Below are 25,902 nucleotides of genomic sequence, written 5' to 3' on the forward strand. Positions count from 1 at the left end.
TAAGATCATGGCTGATCTTTTTGTGGACTCAGCTCCACTTACCTGCCCGCTCACTATAACCCTCAATTCCTTTACTGTTCAAAAATTTATCTATCCTTGGCTTAAAAGCATTCAATAAGGTAGCCTCAACTTCTTCACTGGGCAGGGAATTCCACAGATTCACAACCCTTTGTGTGAACAAGTTCCTTCTCAACTCAGTCCTAAATCTGCTTCCCCTTATTTTGAGGCTATGCCCCCTAGTTCTAGTTTCACCCGCCAGTGGAAACAACTTCCCTGCTTATATCTTATCTATTCCCTTCATAATCTTATATGTTTCTATAAGATCTCTCCTTATTCTTCTGAATTCCAATGAGTATAAGCCCAGTCTACTCAGTCTCTCCTCATAAGCCAACCCTCTCAACTCCAGAATCAACCTAGTGAATCTCCTCTGCACCCCCTCCAGTGCCAGTGTATCCTTTCTCAAGTAAGGAGACCAAAACTGTACACAGTACTCCAGGTGTGGCCTCACCAGCACCTTATACAGCTGAAACATTACCTCGCTGTTTTTAAATTCCATCCCTCTAGCAATAAAGGAAAAAATTCCATTTGCCTTCCATTTGCAAACCAACTCCTTGAGATTCCTGCACAAGGACACCCAGGTTCCTTTGCACAGCAGCATGCTGCAATTTTTTTACCATTTAAATAATAGTCCATTTTGCCTTTATTCCTACCAAAATGGATGACCTCCCATTTACCAACATTGTACTCCATCTGCCAGACCCTCGCCCACTCACTTAGATTATCTATATCCCTTTGCATACTTTCAGCGTCCTCTGCACACTTTGCTCTTCCACCCATCTTAGTATCATCTGTGAATTTTGACACACTACACTTGGTCCCCAACTCCAAATCATCGATGTAAATCATAAACAATTGCAGTCCCAACACTGATCCCTGAGGCACACCACTAGTCACTGATCACCAACCAGAAAAACATCTATTTACCCCCACTCTTTTCTCTCTGTTAGGTGGTGGGGAGAGTTCAGAACTCAGGGTCATAGTTTGAGGATAAGGGCTAAACCTTTTAGAACTGAGGTGAGGAGAAATTTCTTCACCCAGAAAGTGGTGAATGTGTGGAATTCACTGCCACAGAAAGTAGTTGAGGCCAAAACGTTGTCTGATTTCAAGAAGAAATTAGATATAGCTCTTGGGGCTGAAGGGATCGAGGGATATGGGGGAAGGGGGGATCAGGATATTGAATTCAATGATCAGCCATGACCAAAATAAATGGTGGAGCAGGCTTGAAGGCCGAATGGCCTCCTCCTGCTTCTAGTTTCTATGAGATGTTAAAGGCTTGTTGAGCTCCCAGGTGAACAAGGTCAGGAAGCCCCTTTGCAAGTATTAGCATGTCATGCACAGGCAGCACGGTGGCACAGTGGTTAACATTGCTGCCTCAGTGCCAGGAACCTAGGTTCAATTCTGGCCTCGGGTGACTGTGTGGAGTTTGTACATTCTCCCTATGTCTCCAGGTGCTCCAGTTTCCTCCCACAGTCCGAAAGACATATAGGTTGGGCGGACTGGCCATGCTAAATTACTCCTTAGTGTCCCAAGATATGCAGGTTAGATGGGTTGGCCGTGATAAATGCTTGGGGTTACAGGAGGGCGGAGGCAGTTGGGGTCGACCTGGGTAAGATGCTCTTCAAAGAGTTGGTGCAAACTCAATGGGATTAATGGCCTCCTTCTGCACTGGAGGGATTCTATGGTTCTAAAAGGTCATGTTACTGGAATTAATTTTCACCTCTGAATTACTTAGAACATTCAATTTTATGACTGTATATAGTTTATTTCATTTACTTGCTTATCAGTGTCGCAAGTAGGCTTCCATTAACACTGCAATGAAGTTACTGTGAAAATCCCCTCGTCATCACACTCCGGCACCTGTTTGGGTTACACTGAGGGAGAATTTAGCATGGCCAACGCACCTAACCAGCATGTCTTTCAGACTGTGGGAGGAAACCGGAGCTCCCGGAGGAAACCCACGCAGACACGGGGAGAATGTGCAGACTCTGCACAGACAGCGACCCAAGCCGGGAATCGAACCCGGGTCCCTGGCGCTGTGAGACAGCAGTGCTAAACACTGTGTCACCATGGTGCGCATCTGAGGAGCTTCACTTCTTCCGTGACTTTGACCTCAGTAGATGCTGTTTTGGGCTTCTTGGGGACCGCTCATAACTTCACTCATACCGGTGCTGGTAGGACAATCTGTGCAAAGGCTGGAAGTGGGGTGGGGGGTGCGTAGGTGGGAGGGGGAGCAGAGACTGGATCTGCAATGAAGGCAAATGAGACTGCCCTGGTGACCTTTAAATATGGAGTCCAGAGATTGGAATCCATGAGGTAATGGCAGGGAGGGCGACTTCTTCCTGCCTCCACCCAACACGAGATTCGCCCTGCTCCGCGAGGATGCAAGAGCTGAACAGCGGAAGGTCTTGCATGCTCCGCTGTCCTGCCTTTCAGTGGGAATCACTTGCACTTTTTTGATTTGATTTGATTTGATTCATTATTGTCACATGTATTAGTACACAGTGAAAAGTATTGTTTCTTGCGCGCTATACAGACAAAGCATACCGTTCATAGAGAAGGAAAGGAGAGAGTGCAGAACGTAGTGTTACAGTCATAGCTAGGGTGTAGAGAAAGTACATCTTAATACGAGGTAAGACCATTCAAAAGTCTGATGGCAGCAGGGAAGAAGCTGTTCTTGAGTCAGTTGGTGCGTTGTGGTAAACCACTGTTAGCTTATTGCCTGTGTGTGTGTGACATGCCTGGGCATGCCCCTGCCGGCCCTGCCTGGGACTCCTCCCCCCCTGGCCCAGGTATAAAGGCGACTGCTCCCCACCCCCTGCTTCAGTCTCTGGACCAGTTCATCGGCATGGATGTGCTCCAAGTCTTTTGCTAATAAAAGCCTATTTGTTCTTGCATACAAACTAGCCTTTGCTTGATTGATAGTGCCTCATACGTGTCCTCAGACTTTTGTATCTTTTTCCCGACAGAAGAAAGTATATATCTGGGGTATGTGGGGTCCTTGATTCTTTTGGCTGCTTTTCAAGGCAGTGGGAAGTGTAGACAGAGTCAATGGATGGGAGCCTCGTTTGTGTGATGGACTGGGCTTCCATTCCCTCTCTTCTGAGGGTCATGTGTAGAACTCTGTTCAATTAAAGGGTACAGAGAGAGAGGGAGAGACAGTAACACATTAATCAGTTAGATGGTGCAGACTGTCTGGAGGAAAACCTTCGTTGACCATCTGGGGAAGGGGGAAAGAGTGTCCAGCCGGTAAGTTTGATAGATTGTCCGGAGAATGAGGCTGCACTGTTGGGGCTGTTTTAAAGGTCTCTACATGGCACACATGTCTTGGTCCTGGTCTTGGGAAGAGGAAGGCCTCTCTGGACTGTGACCATCATGCACAGATTTGTGCATAGGGCATATTCAGCTAAGACATTTGGTCCTGGGAGTTTGAGGCATGGTATTCAGACGCAGAGGGCATAGCCACATTCCGGGGAGGCATTTGAATCTGGTAAATCGGTAATTCTACTGTCATGGAAGTTTATTGGATGGTCTCATGTAGGGGGTCTCTGAAAGTAAGGGTGTAAGTGGCTTCGAGAAGGGGAAGGGAACAGAGGGCATGGATCAACATTAAGGGGAAGAGAGGGTAGAACAGGAATGTCCACACAGTGATGTGGTCAGGGATAATCAGGGAGGCTGGATGGAATGGGGGGAATGAAATTAAGAGGCTGTGACTGTGGAGGAGGATGGGAGGAACTTGGTGGGTGAGGGGGAAGAAACTTGGTGGGTGAGGGGGGGGAGGAACTTGGTGGGGGAGTGAGGGAGGAACTTGGTGGGGGAGTGAGGGAGGAACTTGGTGGGGGAGTGGGGGAGGTTGACAGTTGCACTCATGAACATTTGCAGCACCGTCTTCGACTTTACCGAGTAATGACACAGTTGGAAAAACAAGCTTGAAAAAATTGAAATTGGAGGGATCTCAAAGCATGTGGGAGATGTTGAGGACTACACTTAAAGGATGAACTTGCTCGAGTAATGGAAAACAAGGCTCAGCTGATTATTGACTTTGAGGGAGCATTTGTCCATGACTAATGAGGTGCATTCATGGGTAAATCCTTTAGGTTTTGGGGCTACATTTCTGATTGGCCATCTGTTCCTGACAGAGGCATGTAAAAAGGGCTGGATGATGAAACATTCAAGGAGCATGGCTGCTGGACAGAAGCTGCACACTCCAATAGCCTCACATTTCCACTTTAATGGTCATGGCTGACAAAACACACTGCCTAAAGATATGACATTCTTACAAGGCTATGGTATCATGCACAGATTTGTGCATAGGGCATATTCAGCTAAGACATTTGGTTCTGGGAGTTTGAGGCATGGTATTCAGACGCAGAGGCCATAGCCACATTCCGGGGAGGCATTTGGATCTGGTAAGTCTATAGTCATGGAGGTTTATTGGATGGTCTCATGTAGGGGGTCTCTGAAAGTAAGGGTGTAAGTGGCTTCGAGAAGGGGAAGGGGACAGAGGGCATGGATCAACATTAAGGGGAAGAGAGGGTTGAACAGGAATGTCCACACAGTGATGTGGTCAGGGATGATCAGGGAGGCTGGATGGGATGGGGGGATAAAATTAAGAGGCTGTGATTTTGGAGGAGGCTGGGAGGAACTTAGTGGGTGAGGGGGCGAGGGACATGGTGGGTGACATTCTGAATGTCTAGACTCAAGAAGGAAAGCTGACAATTGTATGTCAGAGGGTCCTTGCATATGGCTGTTTTCACCCTGATCCTCTTTGTGAATGTACTGTCATGTCTGAGGTGGGAAGAGGATCAGCTACCTGTGGTCCTCCAGGATGTTTTGCACGTACAGGTTGTGGCCTGTGGATGCCATGTCTAGACGGAGGCCAGGCCACGGGATTTTTGCATTTGCTTTCTGGCTTTGGGACAAAGAGAAACTGTCACTTTTGGGTGGCACGGTGGCACAAAAGTTAACACTGCAGCCTCACAGCGCCAAGGACGCAGGTTCAATTCCGGCCTTGGGTCACTGTCTGTGTGGAGTCTGCACGTTCTCCCCGTGTCTGCGTGGGTTTCCTCCGGGTGCTCCGATTTCCTTCCAGAGTCCAAAGATGTGCGGGTTAGGTTGATTGGCCATGCTAAAAAAATTGCCCCTTAGTGTCCTGAGATGTGTAGGTTAGTGGGATTAGTGGGTAAATATGTAGGGATATGGGGGTAGGGCCTGGGTGGGATTGTGGTCGGTGCAGACTCGATGGGCCGAATGGCCTCCTTCCGCACTGTAGGGTTTCTATGATTCTATGATTCTTTCTATCATTCTATGATTCAGTCGAGGGCAAGTTGAAATGAATTCTCAAATCAATTTGTTGACATATACTAAGAGGAGAGGAGCATGCGGGCTGCAGATAACTCGGCAATGTTTGAAGCTCTAACAGGAATGAAGAGAAGAAAGTCCCATCATTGCTTGGCACAGATTTGGGAAGAGCTGCATCTGCAGCAGCAAGAGGGAGCAAGGCCCCAAAAACTCCGAGATCATCCCAAGGAGGGGAAAATTCAATTAAGACCAGTGGTCTGTCCACAAGTATAGAACACACTGCTTAGACATGAAGATGAGTGACAGATAACAGCTGTCTTCACCTGTCCGGGAATGTGGTAGCTCACATTTGATACCCTCTCCAGGAAGAACATGAGGACTTGGAGGGCACCCCACGCTGGGGGCTGTGAAGGTGATTGCCCATACTGAACTTTCTTGCCCATGGGTCCTTCTTGAGCCTTTGACCCGCCCCCCACCTTGAGGTCAAAATGGGGTGGGCAACATCCTTCCCATCCTGCCATGGGATTGGCCGAGCTCCTTGCGCATACGTAGTTAATCAGTCGAACAGCAGAATATTGCAGGTATTCAGGCGCCTCACCACCCAACCGGAATGGGTGGCACAAAGCTTAGCACTGCTGCCTCACAACTCCAGGGACCTGGGTTTGATTCCCAGCTTGGGTCACTGTCTGTGTGGAGTTCTCCCCGCGTCTGCGTGGGTTTCCTCCGGGTGCTCCAGTTTCCTCCCACACTCCAAAAATGTGCGGGCTCGGTTGATTGGCCATGCTAAATTGCTCCTAGTGTCCCGGGATGCGTAGGTTAAAGGGATTAGCAGGGTAAATAAGTGGGATTACGGGGATAGGGCCTGGGTAGGATTGTTGTCGGGCAGACTCAATGGGCCGAATGGCCTCCTGCTGTGCTGTAGAGATTCTATAATTCATTCTATGAATCACTCCGCTTTTCCAGCCTGCCACTGAACTTAAATTGGGATTCTCCAGCCCCGTCATGGCGGGACCCGCCATGGGAGATTCGACAGCCCAGTGAAAAGCCCCTTGAATTTGGACGGGTCTGGACATTCCTGGCAGTGGGCAGGGCTGGACACTCCTGCTCTTAGCCTCCGAGAAGATTTTCTCCCCAGGAGTGGGGATAGTTCCTGTTTTGCGGGACTTGAGCCTATCTGATGACGCTATGCTTTATGACAGTCACTGCAACTCAGTGGATTCTGTTTATGGTACACTCCATTAATAACAAGCTGCAGAATGTCAGGAGCAGTTATGCATATCATTGTCACAACAGCACAATCCATGGGACTGCATCAAAGCAGCTCATGGAGAATAGGGAATTGCTTCATTGATTTTCAGCTCCCTGGGGAGTCCAAGTGAAAATTGTTGGGAGGTCAAAAATGATATGCATTCCAATATATGTGTTCATAACATAAAATGCAGAAAGGGGTGTGATGAATGTAGAGAATGTAAATGATACTTGGCAAAGATGTGCGGCAGTTCCCCTGAATGTTCTCGATATAGGAGGAGTTATTCCATCAGAGACACCTTTTCCTTTGCTTGTGATTTGATTTGATTTGATTTATTATTGTCACATGTATCAGTATCCAGTGAAAAGTATTGTTTCTTGTGCGCTATACAGACAAAGCATACCGTTCATAGAGAAGGAAAGGAGAGGATGCAGAATGCAGTGTTACAGTCATAGCTAGGGTGTAGAGAAAGATCAACTTAGTGCGAAGTAGGTCCATTCAAAAGTCTGACAGCAGCAGGGAAGAAGCTGTTCTTGAGTCGGTTGGTACGTGACCTCGGAATTTTGTACCTTTTTTCCGATGGAAGAAGGTGGAAGAGAGAATGTCCGGGTGCGTGGGGTCCTTAGTTTTCCTGCTTTTCCAAGGCAGTGGGAAGTGTAGATAGAGTCTATGGATGGGAGGCTGGTTTGCATGATGGACTGGGCTACATTCACAATCTTTTGTAGTTTCTTGCGGTCTTGGGCAGAGCAGGAGCCATACCAAGCTGTGATACAACCAGAAAGAGTGCTTTCTATGGTGCATCTGTAAAAGTTGGTGAATCGTAGCCGACATGCCAAATTTCCTTCATCTTTTGAGAAAGTAGTGGTAACTGTGTCTTAGATACACAGTGCAAGTTTTATGTTTCAATGTGTTCTGAATTAAATGCTTCATTTTTAACCTTTTCCCTGACTCCAATATTCCACTCCAACCCCTCTGGGTGTGGCTGGGTTATGGTTTCCACGGTCACTTGCTTTTTCACTCAAGTTGCCAATCTCTGTGTGTGGAGCCTCTCCCTGAAGCATTACTTTCTCATTTACTTCGAATATTTAGTCAAACAGGATTAGTTCCACTGTTGCCGATGTCAGCATCCATCAAACAGCTAAAGAAAATCACTTGACCCAATTAGCAAGTCATCTGTTGGGGACGAGAGATGCCCAGTGTTTCACACTCCCAATGAGATCGAAGACCAAATGTGCTGCCGACAGGGTAATCCACCTCGGGGCCTTTCAGAAAGCATTAATTAAGGTTGAACAGAGATTCTGAATCATTACCTTTCATCAGTGAGGCTCTCAGCTGGATCTTCTTGTAACTGGGAATTCCTCTCTATTTCCGCTCTAAGAACTGGGATATGGTTCTGCCGGTACTGGTACCTCTTCAATATATCATACTGATGTGACCATTTTCAATGGGAACCCGGATCGTGATGGTTAGAAAGCTACCCAAATACGGAGGGCATGATAACTCATAGAAAACAACATTTCCATTGGTCGGAATTACCTAACTCAGCACAGACTGGGTATCAAGGAGCCATTTCTGGTTGGACGCTACTGCTACATGTGACACTATCACCGTCTATGTGAGGTGAGGCCACATGGAAAATTTAAAAGAAAACTCGGCCATCAGAGAGCTTGGGTGGAATTTTCCGGTTTTTGAAACTAAGCGCCGTGGCGGGCGGTTTCCGCGGTGCGTTTCCCGCTGGTCGCAGTGGCGTTATATCACACCATCATTAATTGTACATTGGTGAGTGTCTCTCCCAGTCACCTGGCAAATTAGGAACTGATTCGTGCAAACAGAAAAGGGACAATTACAAGAAATAACAATGGAAAATCTCAGTCGCACAGAACTCACGCTGAAACTTTGCAACGGGACATTGGAGGCATTTGGAAATTGAGCGAATCAACATTTACAAATTTACCGCAATCTGAATAATTATATGTTGCTGCTTTTAGCAGAATGTATCCTCCACAATTGATAAGTTCATGTGATCTTTGAAACTGTAGTGTGGAAGAAGGCCATTCAGCCCATTTTAACTGTACTGGGGCTACTTTGCAATGTCGAGCTCTCTGCTCTAATACCTTCTCTCTGCATTCTGTTACATTTTTCAATTTCAAACGCTTATCCAATTCTTTTCCCAATTACATTCTGATCTCTGTTGCAGTTGTCATATGTGGTAAATCATCCCTTGGCCTGGTAACTACCTCTTCATTCAGTAATACCCCTGGGGTGTATGCTTTCTTGATTATCAGTGAAGGGAAAGCCAAGCACTTTACCAAATGACTTATGCAGATAATATCTATTAGTATCCTCCATTTGATACATTATTTAAGTTCATGTATAGATTTGACTCACACCAAGTCAATTTCAATTGCCAGTAAAATATTTTTAAATATTCCCTTGAGTAAAATATTTAAAAAATATTCCCTGAATTAAATCCCCTTTTTGGAATGTGCTACTTCCAGACACAAGTACACATTTCTTTTTTCTCCTCTAGATTTTCATAAATGCTAACATTCCTTCCCCCAACACATTCATTGCCTCTTGGGTTCCTTCGATATTAAAATATAATCATCAACAATTTTCTTGAGGGTTGCCGCAGTGAGCCACTCTAACTCTAGTTGATTGTTAACGCAAATCGAGTTTGCCTCTCCACCAACCTCCCATTCATTGATTCCGCCTACACGTCTTGCTGCCTCGGGAAAGCAGCCAGCCTAATCAAGGCCCCCACGCATCCCAGACATTCTCTCTTCCACCTTCTTCCTTCGGGAAAAAGATGCAAAAGTTTGAGATCACATACCAACCGAATCAAGAACAGTGTCTTCTCTGCTGCCATCGGATATTTGGAGCTACCAAATATTAAGCTGATCTTTCTCTTCACCCTACCTGTAACTGCAACACTATATTCTGCACCCTCCCCTTTTCCTTCTCCCCTATGTACTTTGAACAGTATGTTTTGTCTGTATAGCGCGCAAGAAGCAATACTTTTCAGTGTATCCCAATACATGTGACAATAACAAATCAAATCAGATCTATCAAAGATTCCCCACGATCCACCTCCCCCTCAGTTATGGTTGCCAAGTAGGAATGTCTCTGCAGACATTCCCAGTTTTTCCCTTGGTGTTCCGTGGTCACTTTCAAGAGACATTGCCCCTTCTGTCAAACTGGGAAGTTTGGTGCTGCAGTCCCATTTGGTGCATCGCTGAGACCTTGCTGTTTCTGGACAGGCTAATTCACGGTGACATCTATCTGTTTTACCTCGTTGCGTCTCTCATCCACTAAAGCAATTCCATAAAAGCACGAAGCATCCTTCTGTCAATGTTGCAAAACATCAGGAATATTAAATGGTAAAGACAAACCCTAGACTTGTGCCTAATGTGGTCTGTGCACATGGATTGTCGTGGCATTGACTATGATACATTTTAATTGCCATCCTATTTTCATTTCACTGACCTTTCTGCTGTCTCTCCAATTTGTTAAACGCTCCCAGATAAAAGTTCATCCGTAGAGTAAGGAATCATATGCAGTTCCTTGTTCTCAGCAGAAGCCTATCTGACTGATGGCTATTTATTCATTTAACTAAAGCGAATTGTGGCTTTGTTCCCACTCAGCTGCAAGCTACCAAGGGTGGCACGGTGGCACAGTGGTCAGCACTGCAGCTTCACAGTGCCAGGATCCTGGTTTCGATTCCCAGCTTGGATGACTGTCTGTGTGGAGTCTGCACGTTCTCCCCATATCTGCTTGGGTTTCCTCCGGGTGCTCCCATTTCCTCCCACAGTCTGAAAGACGTGCTGGTTAGGTGAATTGGCCATGCTAAATTCTCCCGCAGTGTACCCGAACAGGCGCTGGAGTGTGGCGACTAGGAGATTTTCATTGCAGTGTTAATGTAAGCCTACTTGCGACACAAATAATTTTGTAGAATCCCTACAGTGCAGATGGAGGCCATTTGGCCCATTGAGTCTGTACCGACAACAATCACAGCTAAGCCCTATTCCCATAACCCCACATATTTACCCTGTTAATCTCGCTGACACTAGGGTCAATTTAGCATGGCCAATCTACCTAACCCGCACATCTTTGGACTGTGGGAGGAAACCGGAGCACCCGGAGGAAACCCATGCAGACACAAGGAGAACGTGCAAGCTCCACACAGACAGTGACCCAAGGCCAGAATTGAACCTTTGGGTCCCTGGCGCTGTGAGGCAACGGTGCTAACCACTGTGCCACCGTGCCACCATGGGAAGGTAGCTTTTTGCTTTTAAGGAATTGCTTTAGTGGATCAGAGACACAATGAGGTAAAACAGATAGATGTCACTGTGAATTAGCCTGTCCTGAAACAAAAAGGTCTCAGCTGTAATAAAAAACTTAAAAACTACCGTTCGAGTTGCATGATTCTGGCAAATTTCAAGTTCAGTCAGTTCCAGTTGATACTTATTTATTTGAAATGTGCACAGTGTTAGCAAGTTCCCTCTCCTCCTGAGTATATCGAGCAAATGTATGCGCGTAATAAGCTGTAATGGATTATATGGAGATCTGCAAGCTTCATTCCATTTATTATCACAATTTTCTCTTTTAATTCCAGCATATTAAATTACACGCTCGTCACCACTATTTCATGTTGTTTAATTCCCTTGTACATCATTATACCTCGCGTTCCATGTCCTGTAGACTGGATAATGTACTGCAGCAGAGTTCCACGAATCTTCTGATCTTGTAACGCCACAAAATCATCCAAACTGCTTCAACCTCCTCTCAGATGTAAGCGATCATTTATTAATGAGATTTATATCAGCGTATGAATGGTTCGAGTGTTTCAGTTTATCCATGAGACTAATCTCATCCATTTGCAACATATTCACCTCCCACTCTCCCACTTTTTTTTACCCATTTATGGCCGGTTCATATGGAACTGCTTTCATTGGTTCGTGCGTCTGTTACATTGGATTCAAAGAACAAAGAAAAGTACAGCACAGGAACAGGCCCTTCGGCCCTCCAAGCCTGTGCCGATCATGATGCCCCAACTAAACTAAAAAAAAACCTTCTGCCCATACTCAGTCCCCATCCCTCTATTCCCTCCCTATTCATGTAACCATCCAGGTGCCTCTTAAATGTTGTCAATGTGCCTGCTTTTGTCACCTCCTCTGGCAGCGCGTTCAAGGCATCCAACGCTCTCTGCGTGAAAAACGTCCCCCCCACATAAAGAACAAAGAAAATTACAGCACAGGAACAGGCCCTTTGGCCCTCTATACTTGTACCGACTATGCTGTCCATCTGAATTAAAACCCCTCACCCTTCCAGGGACCCTATCCCTCTATTCCCATCCTATTTGTGCATTTGTCAAGGGCCCTCGTAATTCATAATCATATCTCCCTCAAACCTCCCCCCTCCCACCTTGAATCTGTTCCCCCCTCATAATTCACACTTCCGCCCTGGGAAAAAGCCTCTGACTCTCCACCCTGTCTATGCCTCTCATAATTTTGTAGACCTCAATCAGGTTGCCTCTCAGTCTTTCCAGTGAAAACAATCCTAGTTTATTCAACCTCTTCTCATAGCTCATTCATCTAGTAAACATTCTGGGCAGACTCATTTACTATGACTACAGAGAATCTATAGCACCCAAACAGACCATTTTGCCCATCTGGTGTTCATAGTCCTTGTGAGTCTTCTACCCACTTGAATGATCTCTTCTTTCCATGTCCACACATTCTTCTATTCCCTTCTCTCTGTATGCACCAATCACCTCAACTGCAACAGTGAACTAGCTGCTCCACGTGACAGGATTTTCAAGCTCGAGATGGGAATTGGGAAAATTCCCAGCTCGGCTCCCCTGCCTTGGGGGAAAGTGCCTACCAAGGCGAGATCTTCATTGCTTGAGGTTGGGAAGTGCTGCGACCTACTCAGTTCCATGGAACACTCTGTCAATGAATAAAAATAAAACACGGAAGCTCTCCATCCCTACCACAGCTGTTAATGAAGCAGTGTTTCCCTGCGATCTTTAGTACGACAACGAATTCCAGGGTGTTCATATGTAATGAGGCTTAGCTGCGAGTCCGAAATCCATTAGGTTGTTGAAACACCTGAGCCCCAGTGAAAACATTGCTTGATTGACAGCTCCAGATCTCTGATCTATGCTATCACCTTCACAGCATTAACTTACACAAGATAAAGAGATTTCAGATATTTGCAGCTACAGTTAGTACAAACGATCAGGATGATTAACATTTTTATTGGGCTGTAGTTAAAAATACATTTTTCAGGAAAGAGGATAGTTGTCAATGAATTAGTTTTTCAAAGTTTTTTTTACACATTCTATTGTCATTGGAGGGTTAATTGGTTCAGTACAGTTTGGAGTCGGTAAATGGACATGGAGGTGCCATAGCTTGACATAGGGCAATGAAGAGCCATAGGCGTTGTTTGGGGGGCATAGAATCATAGAATCCCTACAGCGCAGAAAGAAGCCATTTGGCCCATCGAGCCTCCAATGACAATAATCCCACCCAGGCTCTATCAATTTACCCCCCACGTTTTTACCCTGCTAATCCCTCTGACACGAAGGGGCATTTTAGCGTGGCCAATCCACCTAAACTGCACACCTTTGGAGTGTGGGAGGAAACTGGAGCACCAACAGGAAACCCATGCAGACATGGGGAGAATGTGCAAACTACATACAGGCAGTCATCCAGACCCCCAGACAGTCAGATCTCAAACAATGATGAGACGAAGTACAGGAAAGAGATAGAGAATCTGATGAACTGGTGCAACGACAATAATCTCTTCCTCAATGTCAACATACAAAGGAGATAGTCATCGACTTCAGGAAGCATAGTAGAGAACATACCCCTGTCTACATCAATGGGGATGAAGTAGAAATGGTCGAGAGCTTCAGGTTTTAGGTGTCCAGATCACCAACAACCTGTCCTGGCCCCTCCATGCCGATGCTATAGTTAAGAAAGCCCACCAATGCCTCTATTTGCTCAGAAGATTAAGGAAATTTGGCATGTCAGCTACAACTCTCACCAGCTTTTACAGATGCACTATCTTGTTGTATCACAGCTTGGTATGGCTCCTGCTCTGTCCAAGACCGCAAGAAACTATAAAGAGTTGCAAATGAAGCCCAGTCCATCACAAAAACCAGCCTCCCACCCATTGACTCTGTCTACACTTCCCGCTGCCTTGGAAAAGCAGCCAGCATAATTAAGGACCCCACGCACCCCGGACATTCTCTCTTCCACCTTCTTCCGTCCAGAAAAAGATACAAAAGTCTGAGGTCACGTACCAACCGACTCAAGAACAGCTTCTTCCCTGCTGCCACCAGACTTTTGAATGGAGCTACCTCGCATTAAGTTGATCTTTCTCTACACCCTAGCTACGACTGTAACACTACATTCTCCACCCTATGCTTTCCTTCCCTATGTACGCTGTCTGTATAGTGCGCAAGAAACAATACTTTTCACTGTATACTAATACATGTGACAATAATAAATCAAATGAAACCCAAGGCTGGACTTGAAACCAGGTCCCTGGTGCGATGAGGCAGCAGTGCTTAACCACTGTGCCACCCTGTCGGCCATACCTGGGTATGGGTAGCAGACCTGGGTATGGAGGCATACGGGTCCATGGTCGCCATGAGTGACAAGAATGGAGCGTGGGGAATGTGTGAGGTTGAGGGGTGTAAGGGATGTGGGCTGGAGGGTCTTTCTGGGATGAAGTCCCACAGCACTGAGGTGGACCTTTTAAACAACCCACATGGAGCTCCTGAGGCTGCCTGTGAACCTTTCCGGGGTTAGCCGGTCCGACAGTATCCCACGCCCACCCCCATCCCCACTGAAAATCCCTCCCTTGCATGAGAGTGCCAAGTCGGGAATTTTTCCAACTCCTGTTACTCGACAGAAATCCACCCTACTCTACATGATCTGGACTGAACGTTACGTTGTGTTTTTCTGTGGCTTCTAATATTCGATAAATTACCCATTAGTTAACCTTCCTGTACCAGCAGAAAATAGTCTTAACTGTTCCATTATTAAATGAAGAGGCTACATCGAATTCATATTGCGTGGACAGCGCATCCCATCTAATGCTAAAGACCAGGAAACTAAGAATTGGGTCAATCAATTTTCATTACTTTTTTATAGTCTGAGAAGTTATGGCTCGACATTGTTAATTAGCCACCAGAGCGTGTTTATTGTGGACGGAAGCCAAGGTATTAACTGCTGCTTATTTATTACCAAATAGAACTGCTCTCTTCCCGTCATATTATTTTCAAAAGGGCAGCGTGTTCATGAAAATGTAATAGGCAAACTATCTTTATATAGAAATCCATTATGTAAAGGCAAGAATCGTGTCAACACATTGTCGCATCGCTCTGTGTGCAACATATGTGATGGAAATGCTGTAGGTAAGGCACTTCCTTTCACCAATAAAGATTTACCAGATGAACACATTAGACGTGGATCCTGAATTGCAGTTAAAATGCTTCAAAGCAACTGACTTGTAGGTGTTGCAGTCACCGTTTGAGAAATGAGGGCGAACCGTCGGTTGATTCATTCTTTAGTTCTATTAGAAGTCAGAATATCACCATCGTTCAGTAGCCCAAATAAAAATTCATTCAGTAATTAATATTTCAGAAGCAGGCGGCCCAATTAATTGCCTTAAAATGTCAGTGGACTAAATACAAAATAACCTGGACTCATCACCTGGTCCTTTCTCTGCAACATATTTTCATCCAGTTACCATCATTGCTTCATAAAAACCTGTCTCCAAGCTTAAACTTCCCAAGAATTGAGGAATTCTATAACATTATAAGGACTTCCATTTGTCATTGGGTGGGATTTTCCTGCCCCATTGCAACATTTTTTCCAGTGGTGCAGTTGGCCCGCCATTTGAGTTCTGGGAAGATCTTCCAGTCCCGCCAATGTCTTTGGCGTTTTGTGTGGCTTGCCTGTCCTGCCACTGGGGAACCAACGTAGCATGGGAGTAGGGGGTGATCGCTTCGGGCAGGACTGGAAGGAAGACCCCACCAGCAGGAAAGGCTGGGAAATCTAACCCATTATCTTATTTTCCCATCAGGCAATGTGTTTAATTTACTCCCACCTTTCCCACTACTCTCAACTCTCAAGACTCAAAGACTCCAAGGACCCGTGTATTTTGTTTAAGCCAGGAAGAGATTGGGATTGCGGGGGGGAGGATTTTTTGGATGGGAAACCGAAGTAAAAACTACGAGTCTGCCGAATTTAATGACAGTGTGAATTTTAAATCTTTTCAAAAGGCTTGCTGACCAGCGGCCAACCAGATTGACTGTTGGGCTGGGAAAGAGCAGGAGTGTGTGGCTTTTGCTACAAATAAACCTGTTGGACTTTAACCTGGTATTGTTAAACTTCTTAAAGAGTGGAGAGCAGATGTTGAGTAAATGTGACGTTGTAAAAGTTTAAAGTTTATTTATTAGTGTCACAAGTAAGCTTACATTCACACTGCAATGAAGTTACTGTGAAAATCCCCTAGTCGCCACACTCCGGCGCCTGTTCGGGTACACTGAGGGAGAATTTAGCAGGGCCAATGCACCTAACCAGCATGTCTTTCGGACTGTGGGAGGAAACCAGAGCAGCCGGAGGAAACCCATGCAGATACGGGGAGAACGTACAAACTCCGTCACAGACAGCAACCCAAGCCGGGAATCGAACCCGGGTCCCTGGTGTTGTGAGGCAGCAGTGTTAACCACTGTGCCATCGTGCCGCCCATGGTGCAAGGCGGGGCGGAGGGTCTGACATTGCAGGGTGGGGTAAATCAGACATCGCGGGGGAAATCAGATATTGGGGGAAAACGATTGATCACCGGGAGGGGGGCGGGGGGGGGGGGGGGCAGCGGGCAAGGATTGGGGGTCAGGTGGTCATGGGGGTCTGATCATAGAATCATAGAATCCCTACACTGCAGAAGGAGGCCATTTGGCCCATCGAGTCTGCACCGACCACAATCCCATCCAGGCCCTATCCTCGTAACCCCACACATTTACCCTATTAATCCCCCTGAAACTAAGGGGCAATTTAGCATGGCCAATCAACCTAACCTGCACATCTTTGGAGTATGGAGGAAACCGGAGCACCCGGAGGAAACCCACGCAGACACATAGGAACATAGGAATTAGGAGCAGAAGTTGGCGATTCAGCTCTTCGAGCCTGCTCTGCAATTCAATTAGATCATGGCTGATATCTCCCTGGTCTTAAATCCATATTCCCACCTGTTCCCCATATCCCTTTATCCCATCTTTTATCTGAAATATATCTATCTCCTTCTTGAAACCATTTAATGAGTCCGACTCCACCGGGGAGAACATACAAATTCCACACAGACAGTAACCCGAGGCTGGAATTGAACCCGGGTCCCTGGCACTGTGAGGCAGCAGTGCTAATCAATTTGCCACCATGCCGGGCGTGGATTAAATTAAGTCTGGGGGACATCCAAACCTGCTCCTGTTGGTTCTCAGGTAATGCAAAAAAGACATTTAACTAACAGATCCAGCCCTTCTTAGCTCCTTTAGCTGGACCACCAATCTCTGGGGCATGCACAAGCTATCTGCTTTATCACAGAGATTGCTTGGATCTATTAATCTTTGTCCTGGATTAGTGAATACCAGAGATTACGCCCAGCTCCGCTCAGCTACACGAAGCTGCCACAGTTACAGCAGAAAGATGTGGTCGGATGTCATGTTGCAGCTTTATAAAACATTGGTTAAGCCGCACTTCGAGTATTGCGTTCAATTCTGGTCGCCACATTACAGGAAAGATGTGGAGGCTTTGGAGAGGGTGCAGAAGAGGTTCACCAGGATGCTGCCTGGATTAGAGGGTATGAACTATAAGGAGAGGCTGGACAAACTGGGGTTATTTTCTCTGGAGTGGCAGAGGCTGAGGGGAGATCGGATAGAAGTTTATAAGATTATGAGATGCATTGATAGGATTGACATTCAGAATCTTTTTCCCAGAGTTGAAATGTCTAAAACTAGGGGGCATGCACTTGAGGTGAGATGCGAGGGGCAAATGTTTTATACAGAGTGGTAGGTGTCCGGGTCACGCTGCCAGGGTTGGTGGTGGAGGCAGATACGATAGGGGCGTTTAAGGGGCTTTTAGATAAGCACATGAATATGCAAGGAATAGAGGGATATGGACTCGGGGCAGGCAGAAGGGATTAGTTTAATTTGGCATCATTTTCGGCACAATATTGTGGGCTGAAGGGCCTGTTCCTGTGCTGTACTGCTCTATGAAGATGAGGAGGGGGACTGGAATTGAATCTTTTTACAAATTCCGGAAGTTTCCACTGGTAAACCAGTGAGTGCTATCTCTGTTTAAGTTCCATCCAATCACTCATTTCTACTCTGATCTCAGCTCAACTGCCATCAAACCCCAGTCCATGCAATCTGACACTTCCAGCATTGGCGATTCCAATGCTGGCTCATTGGAACTAATCTCAAACTCTGTTCCTGTACCCTCTCACATAGTCCGCTCATCCCAATCCTCATTGACTGACGTTAATCTTCCAGTGCCACAATCTAATTCTCATCTTCCTTTTGAATTTCATGTAAATCTATCTCAACCCCGGAGACTCACAACCCCTTCAAACCTGCTTTTTCTGAGTTTGACCTCTTGCATCTCCCTTCCCATTTTGATTCTACTTTGTCCTCTCCTCCGGAATTCCTTTCCTAAACCACTCTGCCTCTGCACCACCTTCTGCTCCTTTTAAGATCTTTCTTACAAAGAAACTTTTGGCCCAGGGGAGTCAGTGGTGTAGTGGTATTGTGGCTGGACTGGTAATCCAGAGACCAAGGGCAAGATCTGGGGACGGGTTCGAATCCCATCACATAAATAAAGAACATAAGAACTAGGAGCAGGAGTAGGCCATCTGGCCCCTCGAACCTGCTCCGCCATTCAATAAGATCATGGCTGATCTTTTCGTGGACTCAACTCCATTTACCCGCCCGCTCAACATAACCCTTAATTCCTTTACTGTTCAAACATTTATCAATCTTTGCCTTAAAAACATTCAATGAGGTAGCCTCAACTGCTTCACTGGCAGGGAATTCCACAGATTCACAACCCTTTGTGTGAAGAAGTTCCTCCTCAACTCAGCCCTAAATCTGTTTCCCCTCGTTTTGAGGCTAAGCCCCCTAGTTCTAGTTTCACCCGCCAGTGGAAACAACTTCCCTGCTTCTATCTTATCTATTCCCTTCATCATCTTATATGTTTCTATATGTTTCTTCTGAATTCCAATGAGTATAGCCCCAGTCTACTCAGTCTCTCCTCATAAGCCAACCCTCTCAACTCTGGAATCAACCAAGTGAATCTCCTCTGCACCCCCTCCAGTGTCATTATATCCTTTCTCAAATAAGGAGACCAAAACTGTACACAGTGCTCCAGGTGTGGCCTCACCAGCACCTTATACAGCTGCAACATAACTTCGCTGTCTTTAAACTCCATCCCTCGAGCAATGAAGGACAAAATTCCATTTGCCTTCTTAATTACCTGCTGCACCTGCAAACCAACTCCTTGAGATTCCTGCACAAGGGCACCCAGGTCCCTCTGCACAGCAGCATGCTGCAATTTTTTACTGTTTAAATAATAGTCCATTTTGCTGTTATTCCTACAAAATGGATGATCTCACTTTTACCAACATTGTACTCCATCTGCCAGACCCTCTCCCACTCACTTAGACTATCTATATCCCTTTGCAGACTTTGAGCGTCCTCTGCACACTTTGCTCTTCCGCCCATCTTAGTGTCATCTGCAAATTTTGACACACTACACTTGGTCCCCAACTCCAAATCATCTATATAAATCGTAAACAATTGCGGTCCCGACACTGATCCCTGAGGCACACCACTAGTCACAGATCGACAACCAGAAAAACACCCATTTACCCCCACTCTTTGCTTTCTGTTAGTTAACCAATCCTCTATCCATGTTAATACATTACCCATAACACTGTGCACCTTTATCTTATGTCGCAGTCTTTGGTGCGGCACCTTGTCAAATGCCTTCTGGAAATCCAGGTACACCACATCCACAGGTTCCCCATTGTCCACTGCACATGTAATGTTCTCAAAGAATTCCACCAAATTAGTCAAACATGACCTTCCCTTCATGAACCCATGCTGCATCTTACCAATGGGACAATTTATATCCAGATGTCTCGCTATTTCTTCCTTGATGATAGATTCAAGCATTTTCCCTACTACAGAAATTAAGCTAACCGGCCTATAGTTACCTGTCTTTTGTCTATCTCCTTTTTTAAACAGCGGCATCATATTTGCTGTTTTCCAATCTGCGGGAACCACCCCAGAGTCCAGCGAATTTTGGTAAATTACCACTAGTGCATTTGATATTTCTCTCGCCTTCTCTTTCAGTACCTTAGTGAATCACGGCAGATTGAAATTTGAATTCAATAAAAATTTGGAATTAAAAGTTTAATGATGACCATCAAACCATTGTTAATTGTCGTAAAAATCCATCTGGTTCATTAATGTCCTTTAGGGAAGGAAATCTGCTGTCCTTACCCGGTCTGGCTTGCACGTGATTTCAGAGCCACAATAATGCGGTTGACTTTTGAATGTTCTCCTAAATGAAGGGCAGTTAGGGATGGGCAATAAATGGTGGCCCAGCCAACAACACCCACTTTTTGTAAATGAATGAGCCACTGTAAATGAGGAGGCACGGTGGCACAGAGGTTAGCGCTGCTATCTCACAGTGCTAGGGACTCAAATTTGATTCCCAGCTTGGGTCACTGCCTGTGCGGAGCCTGCACATTCTCCTCGTGTCTGCATGGGTTTCCTCCGGGTGCTCTGGTTTCACAGTTCAAAGATGTGCGGGTTAGGTGGATTGGCCATGCTAAATTGACCCTTAGTGTCAGGGGGACTAGCTGGGATAAATACATGGGGTTATAGGGATAGGGGCTGGGTGGGATAATGGTTGGTGCAGACACGATGGGTCGAATGGCCTCCTTCTGCAATGTAGTGATTCTATGATTCAGCGATTCTATGAATAAAGAACCTCTCTTATTCACTTCTTCAATTGCTTAATGTCTATTTTCCAATCACAAACCTATGAAGCACTTCACCTTGGGACATTGCTCTACATTTATGATGTTCGAAAAATACTTAGCATGATGCGTCATAACTGAACTATTGAGCAAATCAAATATTTGAATGGGACATCAAATATTTTCAAATAAACTTAAACCTCCATCTTTTTTGTGCTGGCTTTAAATCCTTAAGGGATGATTGACTTCAGGAATGGGATATTATAAAGGAATGTCCTTTTCTGTGCAATCTGACCCAAGTGAAATTGAATGACCATTCCTCGATGCCGCTTTTTCCTGTTCTTAACAAGTGAAAAATTCAGAACAATGATACAGTAATAGATCGGGACAGTCGATTTGCACATTTTATCACAATGATACGGTAATAGATTGGGGCAATTAACTGACACATTTTATCGAATCAATCACCTATCATCTTTATTTCTATATTAGCATCATATCGTGTCGATATAGAAGGAATGAGAGTATGACGTTTTTAAGTTTTGGGTTCTCGGTGGAATATGTCTTGCCCGTATCTTGTACTCTGTACAAGTGCATCCTAGATTTAACAACAACTATCTGGCTCTCAAGAATAACACAAGAAATATAGATCAGAAATTGCCCCTCGCTGCCGCTGCAGGAAAGGTAGCGGATGGGATAGAAAATCCGGTGGACCATTTAAATGTCAGTCGAGCTTGGGCAGAAATTTCCCGTCCTGGGGCGATCACGGCCAGAAAATTCCAACTCATAGGGCAAGACTTTCTGGCCACGTTCGCCCCAGGGCGGGACAATCCCACTCAAGGTGAACAGACCTTTGCATGGTCTGTGTCCCGCCCGCTACGATTCCCGTGGCGGGCCGGACAGGAAGATTCCACCCATAATATCATCCTGGCTCAGGGAGAGTTTGCCTTGAATGATATGCAGTGTTCTGGCTATTGATCTACAGATTTTCCATGCTTGTTTCTCACAAGTTCCAATATGCCATGCCTCCCTACACATGCTTCTCCCTTTCTTCACCCGCATTCTCTTGAAATCGTCAATCTCATTCCCACTTGTTCATTAGGACATTAATTGCTTATTCGGCCGTATCTAAAAACATCTTGCTATCTGGGTAACAGGTTTGAGGGGCTGAGTGGCCTTTTCCAATTTCCCATTTTTCATTTCACCTTACAAAACTCAAGGGCGGCACAGTGGCACAGCGGTTAGCACTGCAGACTCGATGGGACGAATGGCCTCCTTCTGCACTGTAGGGATTCTATGATTCTATGAACCATTGTGTCTTGATTCATCTCAGCTTTTCCCCACTGTTTCCGCCCCTGCTGTGTCAAACTGCATTCGTTTATGCTGGCTGTTGGACCATTCTAAAGGCGCTATAGAAAGTCGAGTGGCTATTGTTGCTGACATTCTGGACTATGGGCCTTAGTCCTTCACTTAGCTTCTCAACTGAAATGAAAACTTGGAGTGGGATTTTCCTCCCACTTGTATTAGTCACAAGTAGGCTTACATTAACACTGCAATGAAGTTATTGTGAAAATCCCCGAGTCGCCACACTCCGGCGCCTGTTCGGGTACACTGAGGGAGAATTGAACATGGCCAATGCACTTAACCGGCATATCTTTCGGACTGTGGGAGGCAACCTGAGCACCCGGAGGAAACCCACGCAGACACGGGGAGAATGTGCAGACTCTGCACAGACAGTGACCCAAGCCGGGATTCGAACTCAGGTCCCTGGCACTGTGAGGCAGCAGTGCTAACCATTGTGCCACCGTGCTGCCCGGCAGACACAGCTCGTCAGCAGCCACCAGCAGGATCTTCCAGTCCTGCCGATGTAAAGGGGTATTGCATGGCTTGCCCGTTCTGCTTGTGGTGAACCCGCCACAGAGAGGGGGTTGTGGGTTGGAGGGGTGTGGGGTGGGGGGAAATGCCTTTGATAGGACCAGAAGATCCCACTGGGAGGAAGGACTTGAAAATCCCATCCTTGATTAGTTGGATAGCGTTGTATGATTTCAGTGGGGGTTGACATGCAAATGGTTCCGTCGGTGCGAACATGTGTTCCTTCTGTTGAGAAACTCATGGGAGCCTTTCAACCTTCCTGCTCCAGAACTCGAAACCTGGACTTATTGAACTGCGTCGTTGTAATCTCAGTAATAAAAGACATTTCCAGCAGAACAGAGAATACCATAAGCCTAATCATCAATAGCGCAAATGAATGATTGTTGTCCAAACTTTGTCATTCACATAAATATAAACACAATGATGTCCATTTCATAATTAAGAGGCCATTTACCAGGAGAAACAATCTACATGCAAATACCACCTTTGCCTCATGCATAAATGTAGAAATGTGCTTTTGTGTTGTCTTCTTTGATTTGTTTTGTTTTTTTCTATTATCCTTGCTGGGTATTAGCATTCATTCATGTTTATTTAAAATGCATTAGTGTTTCTTTGTTTATGTCCTGATTAGATCCATGCACTTTGGAATATGAAGTTAATCAGAGCTCCGATCATTTAACTATTCAGCCTCTGACACTCATTCAATCAATTGCTTTTGTTTGAGGATTTACACCTAGCTTCCCAGTAATCCAGTCTCCAGATGCAACACTAAACCGTGCTGGCCATGGTTTTAAAGTTTATTTATTAGTGTCACAAGTAGGCTTCCATGAACACTGCATTGAAGTTACTGTGAAAATCCCCTAGTCGCCACACTCCGCTGCCTGTTCGGGCACACTGAGGGAGAATTTAGCATGGCTAATGCACCTAACCAGCATCTCTTTCAGATTATGGGAGGAAACCGGAGCACCCGGAGGAAACCCACGCAGACACGGGAGAACGTGCAGACTCCGCAGACAGTGACCCAAGCCAGGAATTGAACCCAGGTCCCTGGCGTTGTGAGGAAGCAGTGCTAACCACTGTGCCACCATGCCGCCCCTTCTAAAGATTGACAAATTCTCAGTACCTCAAGGTTTCCAGTCCAGGATTTTAAAGATAATCATTGAGGAAACTGCAGATGCCTTTGACAAAGTTTTCCAAAGTGTGGGAGTTAGAGCCAGCCGTTAGCAGGTGAAAGGTGTGGGCCTACTCGATCAGCGTAAGTAAGAATTGAGACCCACCTTTGGGTAGGGTTTGTGGTTAGGATGGATAATGATGTTTACTAAACATTGTGTGCTAAAATGTCAAGGACTCTGTACATCTGCATGTATAGCGATAAATTTGCAAACTAAGAATTGAAAAGATGCTGAATTGTATTGTAGAATTATAAAATCATACAGTGCAGAGGGAGGCCATTCGGCCCATCGAGTCTGCACCAACCACAATCCCACCCCGGCCCCATCCCCACAACCCCACGCATTTACCCTAGCTGGACACTAAGGGGCAATTTAGCATGGCCAACCCACCTAACCCACACAACATTCATTGAAAGTGCACACCAAACTGTGCCAAGTGTTTTAACTGGTGTGTATTGGCTGCAAAATACTATCATTGAAACTGTTTGACAGAACCTGGTCAGAACGTCACAGTGAGACCCACTGCATTGTCCTCCTTGTGCACAAGCAATAAAGACGTCGTTTTTGAGTATTCACCGTGCATCATCTGGTTAATTCTTGACAGAAACATTCTTGATTCATCGATTGTCCCTTTATATTGTAAAATTACAAATGCAATGCCATTATTTCAGAAAAGTAAGAGAGCAAAATGAGGAAATGACAGACCAAATGATATTCATCTAACAGTTACCGGGAAGATATTGAAATCCATAATTTAGGGCAGGGTGACTGAGTACTTAGAGTTGATTAGGGAGAACCAACATTGATTTGTAAAGGGTAGGTCGCATCTAGAGAAACTATTATTCCTTTTATTAAAAATAAGTCGCAGGAGATGAGGTAAATCACAAAGTAATGGTTGGGTTAATGGCTTATAGAATGGATGAAGAAGTGAATTAAAATTTAACGCATGATAGATAGTGTTCTTTTCAAGTCCAACGTAACAGATGCGGAGATCAGGACAACTGACACAGAGTGTGAAAGTATTGGTGCATCGTCAGAGACATTTGAGAGTCAGTGATCACCACGCAGCGCAGGGCATGACGTTCAAAAACGTTTCAAGGAAGTTCTAACATGAGAAAAGCAGCTGGGAGACAATTCATCACTTCTCCCAAATGTCAACTATCACGGCAGTGGGGGAAAGAAAAAGTTCAAAGTCATAAGACATGAAATTCGCCTCTTTCTAATTTGACGTTTTTATTATTGCCAAGTGCAATATAAAGGAAGCTGATTATCAGATGGGACTGGCACATCTTCGAAGAGAATTCTGTTTTCAAAGTGCTTAGAAGCACAATCACATATTTTGGGAATGGTTCGAATAATTTAGAAATCTTAATGGAACAAAGCGCCATGGGCCAAGATCTTTAAATATTTACGTTTTCTCCCGATTCTGTCTGAACTAGGTTATTCTGGGATGTTCAAGTTGTTGACTGGGATGGAGTGGGGGGAGGGAGATTTCAGATTGGCCTCAACATGTCTAGACTCGAGAGGATGGAGCTCCAATTGTTTCTGGAATTCAGTGACATTGCGAGAAATGTGTGAGTGTTGAGTGACGGCAGAGTCAAGGTTGGCCTTGATACCCATCGTGATACTTCACCTAAGTGGCCATTCTTCAAGTGTGAATCTGTGGGTGCGATCGCACTCGCTGTTCACGCCACACTCCTGCTGCAACGAGGTCGGAGAATGTTCCTTCATCAAAGCTTCCTGACTCGAAATGTCAGTTCTATTCTCTCTCCACAGACGCTGTCAGACCTGCTGAGTTTCTCCAGCATTCTCTGTTTTTATTTCTGGATTAATAGTCTAGCAATAATGCCACCAGGCCATCACCTCCCCATCGCCTGGCTGAGGGATAAGTAACGACAGAGACATCCCAGCTTAATCTCATGCGGTATCTTAACTTCTGGATTCTGGAGGTAAAATCCAAGAGCAGCAGCAACTCTTTATTCAGGGGATATTGATTACCGACCCGGGGGAGAGAGGAGGGGGTGAAGGGGGTTGCATGCTGGTGACCATTTGTTGGTGTTGGGGGAGTGGGGGGGGGGGTTGCTGGTGACATTAGTCAATCTGGTGGCCACAATGCATATGCTCACAAAAATAAACAAAGAGGCTCAATCCCAGATTCTATTCTGGGCTTGGGTCACTGTCTGTGTGGAGTTTGCACGT

This window comes from Mustelus asterias, chromosome 22 (assembly GCF_964213995.1).
Source record: "Mustelus asterias chromosome 22, sMusAst1.hap1.1, whole genome shotgun sequence".
Taxonomy (NCBI): Eukaryota; Metazoa; Chordata; class Chondrichthyes; order Carcharhiniformes; family Triakidae; genus Mustelus; species Mustelus asterias.